The sequence below is a fragment of the Silurus meridionalis genome, chromosome 27, assembly GCF_014805685.1.
Source record: "Silurus meridionalis isolate SWU-2019-XX chromosome 27, ASM1480568v1, whole genome shotgun sequence".
NCBI lineage: Eukaryota > Metazoa > Chordata > Actinopteri > Siluriformes > Siluridae > Silurus > Silurus meridionalis.
In genome coordinates, this window is record NC_060910.1 from 6,152,596 (window position 1) to 6,159,847 (window position 7,252).

General features: G+C 38.8%; 1 long non-coding RNA gene across 1 annotated transcript in view; it reads left to right on the forward strand.

Annotated features, from left to right (window-relative positions):
* Positions 1–3,070: 3,070 nt before the first annotated feature.
* Positions 3,071–7,252, forward strand: part of LOC124380344 — an 18,643-nt gene continuing 14,461 nt past the window's right edge. Inside the window, exon 1 of the long non-coding RNA XR_006924664.1 lies at positions 3,071–3,332. This is a non-coding gene — a long non-coding RNA (uncharacterized LOC124380344). The remainder of the gene's footprint in view (positions 3,333–7,252) is intronic.

The window sequence follows — 7,252 nt, forward strand, 5'->3', positions numbered from 1 at the left end:
GGGTTTTCCCTAAAGATAAAAAAAAGAATGATGTTTGTTTTTGCTCACTAATTCTGAATACAGACTTTTTAACCAATTTCTGGACTCTTTTTTTATGCATCTCAGTGATTGGCTTTAAGCTCCATCATAAATATGTAAAGTTTAAGAGAAAGGGGGCGCAAAGTTTTGCGTTTTATTTCTAATGCTTAGCAGAGATGCTGAGAACTCATTTCGTACCATGTGGTGGATTTTTTGAAGGGTTTTAATTTTTTCTCTCGAATGCCTCATCACTGCACGGTAAAATCACGCCGTCTTATTTTTTTTCCGACCCGCAGAACAATTAGACAAATGCAATTTTATTAAACGAAGCTTGGATCATGTAGGTTTATTTTGCTTCCATGTGAACAGCTATTGCAATGAAGCTGAATTGAAACGGTGCTAAGACCACGTAGAACCCAGACGGCTTTTTTTTTTGATTGATTACCCCAAAGGACCCGAGACAATAGCTCTTTGACTGCTCTTGGTCTTCAATGTTTCTCAAGTTGAGGGTTTTTTGAATTGAAAATAGTCGCCGAGTCGCTATCAGGAACAAGAGCAGAAACACACGGGAGCTTTTGTTTGGCCAAAAAAAAAAAAAAAAAAGCCATGTAAAATGTGTGTTTCTCAAATGATTTCAACCAATCCATCATACACACTTTGTCTGATTTGACCACTGACGTATGGCCTAAATAAGATCGTGGTTGCATGTAGTAGCTCCGTAAACATGATAGGAGATGTGAGTGTAATGTGGCTTTATTGGTGTTTAGAAATGCCAGAAATACACCACTGACCAAAGCACTGTGCAGAAACCCACATTTTAAAACTAACCATATTCTTGAACATTTGTTAGACTCCATGCTTTATAAAACAGCATGCTATAAACTGTACTCATCTTATATATTACTATCTACCAATGCAGGGCTAATAAAGGCAATGTAATAACAGGTAATCTACATTTATCAGAAGAATAAGATTAATACCTTCCATTATTATCCATTAAGGCAGTGTTTTACATAAGGGCAATGTCACGACATGTAGCCTACATTTCAGCCTACAGTACAATAAGATTCAGCTGATTTTGGATGTGTATGTTAAACTGTTCAAATTGTTCATATTAATTTATTTTTTATGTTTGTGATATATTTTTACCTCGTGAATCGATCTACTGAAGGAACTGGGTACACAGTTGTTCCCACAGAAAAGAAATGGTCTCTCTGGGATCAGTGCGTCATTAATATTAGCTCAGTTTCGTTTGGCTGAGAAGATGCTTATCTGATACTTTCTGGCTGTTTGGTTAAAGTTTACTGCTTATGATGTGTCTAGATTTTAGGTAAAAAAATATAGAACATGTATGCTATGAAAAAAAAGTTGATTAAAGTTGCACGTGAAACGTTTGCATGCTACTTTTACTCCAAACTGCTTTATTCAGCCACTTCAAACTTTATAGTGTTATGTAATTGGAAACACAGGGTCTACTCTCTATCTATCTATCTATCTATCTATCTATCTATCTATCTATCTATCTATCTATCTATCTATCTATCTATCTATCTATATGCAATTTAGGTGTTTAAATATCTACATTGTATAGTTGATAGTGTTCATACATCATACACACTATGAATTGGTGAACTTCTCATCAGTAAGCAGAGATTCCATGCACTGGACCTGAGATGACACTGCATTACACTAAAGCGTTCCTCAATAGGTTCTTTGTACCAGTTCATGGTTCTTGGTTACTTTAAAAGGTTATAGTTTGCAACCTCTTCTGTAAAATAAACGATTTATTGTTGGGTTCTGGTTCTGCACAGAACTTTTAACAGCTCCAGCAAAAGTGCAACCGAAGAAACATTAAGGTTCTAGATTTGACCCCAACCCCCTAAGTGTGTACTATTAATATTTCTGCCTAAATCCTTGTCCAAAGAACTCCCCAGTAAGCTGTAAGTCATGGATCACATCCAACACAACAGGATATAAAATGTCCCCAGTTGTGAATGTAACATAAGGCTGTGTGTGTGTGTGTGTGTGTGTGTGTGTGTGTGTGTGTGTGTGTGTGTGTGTGTGTGTGTGTGGTCGGGCCTGCATGGTGTGAGGGAAGCAGGCGAGAAAGCACAGATCGCTGTGTAAGCGATCCCTTTGTGTTGATTTAGGAAGACGTTTGCTGTATATAACGTTCAAGACTGATAATATCATTGCCTGGCCAGATAAATAAAGCAGTGTCCAAAGCATCGGGTCAGCTATCGATCCCTTCTGCCAGCTGAGAGAAAAGGGAATGAGACGACATGGACGAGGAGAAGGAGGAGGTGGAGGAGGAGGAGGAGGAGGTGGCGAAGGAGGGGGGCTTTTCTTATTAGCATTCCATACCCATGGACCACCACTGACAACTGAAAGAGATATCTAACTCAACACCATGCATTTTCTTTTCTAGTGTTAGCCATCATTTCAACGAACACATGTAGGCAGTTTCTTAATGGGATTCACTGTTCACACAGTTCAGCAATGTGTTTAGCCAATATAGACAACTTGGTCAGATAATGTTCATTCACATCGACATGTTATTTAACAAATACACAACTAAACACATCATACACACACACACACACACACACACACACACACACATATATATAAGTATAATCCTAGCACAGAAATAATCAAATATTCCAGTTGTTATAGGGAAGAAATTATTTTTGGTAATAATAATATATGTTTTTAAAAGTTATCCAGTTTTAAGCACACCATTATTTTTAATATTAGCACAGCTTATATAAGTAGCTACAAATGTAGTAGTTGTGAAAAAATAATTATGCACATTTATTTAGTGAAAAGCCACTTCACTGAATCAGTAAATAAATATAGCAAATAAATGTGGTTTAGCAAGTTGTTTTTTTTCCTCTTGACAATTTGTACTTTGGGAATATACAACTAAAATCATGTCCAGCACTGACAGCTGTTTATCACTGACTGAGTTCTTTCCAAGTTTTCTTTTTTTTTTCTTCTCCCTCCTCCCACCCTCAGACCCGTCTCTGTCTTGCTTTGTTGGTTTAAATTATGCACGTCTTTTCGGAATGCCAGTCACGAGTCCAAACTTTGCGTCCAACCTCCCACATGAAATGATCCCCCCTTAAAGGGGGCTCAATATGTCTCAATCTGCACTTCACTTCAGTCAAACCATTTGGGCATATAAGGACAGGCTCCAGAAAAAGAATTAATTAGAGAACGACGCCTCGGACGCGGACAACACTCTACCCGACGGGAAAAAAAAGTGGACAAGAAGGACACACCAAGTCTTACACCGAGCTCCTTTGGAGAAAGTAAGAAATTTGTTTTCATTTGTCCCCCTTAAACGTGCGCGTGTGTGACCAGGGATTTTGTGTGTGCGTGTGCGCGCCTTTTTGTAGTGAGTCTGCGCGCTCCGAGGGAGGGAGAGAGAGAGAGAGAGAGAGAGAGAGAGATAGAAGGGGGAGGGAGCCAAAGTTAAAAAAAAAAAAAAAAACGCTAAGAGAGCAGAGGATGTGTCCGTGTGTGTATGACTACTGCTGTCATTAACAACAAATTAATCAGCACGTAACAGTTAAAGTGGAGAGGAGACGCTTTTCCGTGTTTGTCCTCGTGCTTATGGAGAAATAAATTACGGCCTGTAAGGGAGGGTGGGAGCTGTGGGGTGGTCGGAAAAACAAAGTTTGCTTTTGAAAACGTGCAACAAGAGGTAACGGTGTCAATGCAATGTGGCACTTCAAGCACAACATCTGAGCAGTAAAGAAAACGTCTGAGCATCTGTTACACACTGTATGGTGATTGTTCATCTTAATCGAATCCTGCAAAATCTTCGTTGTAGTAGGTCCAAGAAGTGGGAGAAATACCTGTTGCTAAGCTCCAAACTAATAATAGGCTGTTCGGACCAGCAATTTCTGCATCATTTTCTTCCCCCCTGATACACACAGTGACGTCAGAATGATATCTTTCAAACAAAGCGCGTGTAATTAATGTGTTAATTCACTCAAGTAAATATGTTTCCACGGGCTATTATATGAACACACTTTCCGATCCGCCCATCAAACACGGGCACACACACTAATACCACTCTTACATACCTGCTAACGCCCCGGATTTTCAGCTATATTTACTGGCTATTTTTATAATACACACCAGATGGTTTGTGTCTGTGCAACTACAGCCAGCAAGTTTCACAATTTACTCAGCAGCACTTTGTAGGAATTACACTTCAGACTGGGACCAAATGTAACAGTGACCCATTTTTCCATACATTACATTTGCACTGACCGTCAGATAGTCAGATAGTCAGATAGTCAGATAGTCAGATAGTCAGATAGTCAGATAGTCAGATAGTGAGTCCAGCAGCAGGCTCGAGCGTGCTTTCAGTAACTTATACAAACCATATGAATTTTTTGCGACACTAAAAACAATACAAAATAAATAAATAAATAAATAAATAAATAAATAAATATTATTTTATTTTATTTTATATTTCTAATTTATAAATAAACCGTTTTTATATTTATCTATAAATCATTTTGATATTTTATAACTTAGCTGGGATTTTATATAGGCAAAAAATTCAGGCTGTATTTTACTTTTTCTTTTCTTTCTTTCTTTCTTTCTTTCTTTCTTTCTTTCTTTCTTTCTTTCTTTCTTTCTTTCTTTCTTTCTTTTTCTTCTTTTTTTCCTTCTTCTTCTTCTTCTTTTTCTTTTTATTATTATAATAATAATTATTATGCTATAATTAGTTGTAGGTATTTTGTGTAAGTGTGTGTGTGTGTGTGTGTGTGTGTGTGTGTGTGTGTGTGTGTGTGTGTGTATTACACACCCAGCAAGGCAGAGATGTGTTCGTTTGCTTGACAGGCTTAGTGAATTATGTTGTTGTTAATATCGTTCTAATTTCGTTTTTATTTGACTAATTTCTCAGCACGGCTTCTATTTTCTTTGATAATAAATGACCGAAGCGTTTTTGTCGGAGGAGATTTTTCATCCGCGCCATATTGAGCGGCTCTTGACAGAGGTATTATGTCCCCTGCTCTGGTGCTGGTCTCTGATCCGGCGCCTTTCGGCCCTTTATGCCGCCTGTCTCGCCTATAGTCGTCGCAATTTGTGCGTTTGATAAATACGCACCACGCACACGCACGCGCGCACGCCCGCGTTCCTCCACTGAACACGTGCGCGGCGGCCACACGTAAACTGCACCCGTACTGAGATCCACCGGTGGGGGGATTAACCAGTGCCAAAGCCTGGTCGGATCTTTCCTCGAGAACCTTCTACACACTCTGCGCTGTTACTGTAGTGCTGGGATTTATTTCATTTTATGGCTCGGGTAAATATAATGCACTCATCATCTGAAGGACAAGTGAATGCATACAGTGTTTATCTAAGTGCAGCTGAAACAAGCTGTAGGATTGAACTGAACTCTGTCACACTGCGTTCTGCGATGAATCGGAATAGTTTCAACAGCAAAAAAATGGCCTTCCAAAGCCTCAGCTCTCAAATCTGCCATGTGTGTAACCGCAAAACCAGCTTGCTGGAGGATATGCATGTGTGCTCCAAACGCCAAACGATGGGGGTCGGTAGGAGAGCTGAGGAGAGCTGAGGCGAGAGAGAGAGAGAGAGAGAGAGAGAATGAAAGATGGGGGTTTGAGGGAGGGGTTTTGAGGGAATGGCCTTTCTTTCAGAATGACCTGGCCCCTCTCTCTCTCTTCAAAGGCAAGGCAGAAACTAACGGTCTTAATCTGAGCGAGAAAATTGTCTTCCTTCTATTAGAGACGGGGACGTGTGTGTGTGTGTGTGTGTGTGTGTGTGTGTGTGTGTGTGTGTGTGTGTGTGTGTGTGTGTGTGTGTGTGTGTTCTTTCTCTCCCGCACGTCCAGCTTCTGTTTTGCTCGTCATTAAAATGCAGGAGGCTCCAACACGGTCACCACACGCACCAAATATTTCATCTGCACTACACATATCTTTGGGTGGTATTGTGGCTGAAACTAGTTCACACACACACACACACACACACACACACACACACACACACACACACACACACACACACCTGCCTATGTGCCCATTATTCTAAACAGAATAAAGGATGGTCTGGACAGAATGGACATAGAGCCAGAGGTGGATCGGATCTGAAAACGTTTGGGTTTTGAAGAAGATCACAGAAGTTCGCTATAATTCAGTTCTAGCACGACACACATTCTCTTTTCCCACCAGTGTGTGTGTGTGTGTGTGTGTGGTAGAGCGAAAAGCCCAGCTGTAAATAATATACAAAAATAAAATAATAATAACTTGCACCAGAAACGATTTGCACTAAACTCATGCACACGTGATCTTTATATACAAGATGATAGCATTCTGCAGGAGGAGGATATCATAAATACCACCCTTCCACAATAAACCCTACCTCTAGCTATATCCAAGCATTAGGATAAACAGACAGACAGTGACATGGTGTTCATCATATCGGAAAACACTCGGATAAACAAAATAAACTAGATTGTTTTTATCATCACTGAACTTAATGTAAACGCTGAAATGCTGCATATGACCTGTCAAAGGGGCTTCTGGCCTTGAGCTCTGACCAACCCCATATGGAGCTCTCAATCATCTTAAGCTATATATAGGAGAAAAACACACAAAGACCTGGAGGACTGTTTCAATCTTTACACACAAGCATTAGGCTACTTATTATTGATATTTTCGCATTTAAATAAATATTAGCTAAAATAGTCCCATTCGCCTTATAATAAAGTTTATATGAGATATTCGGGATTATAATTTCAATTAATATGATTCATTTGTAGATTTGGTTTGTCCAGGGGTTTTTATTTTTATTTGTTTTACTAATGATCTATTAGTAAAAATATACTTTCACGTTTTTTGAAGTAGGTCACTGTTTTTAAAGCTTGTTGGACTCCATGTACTGCCAGAAAATAATTCAAATAATAATAAGGTTTTGTAGAAAAAAAATAGCAGTCTATAATAAATGTAATTATGTGTAACTCAATAATTAATTTTGCTTTTCAGGTTTATTAGAACAAACATTTACATTCAAATCATCATCATCATCATCATCATCATCATCATCATCATCATCATCTTAAAAACTCACCGCATCGCAAGTTCTTTTTTTCCCTGTCGTTTGCATTAAATTGATTAAACTGAGATGAGACATTTCTGAAATATCTGAAGGGTGAAAATTATATTCATTCATACATAAGCATTGTCGACTT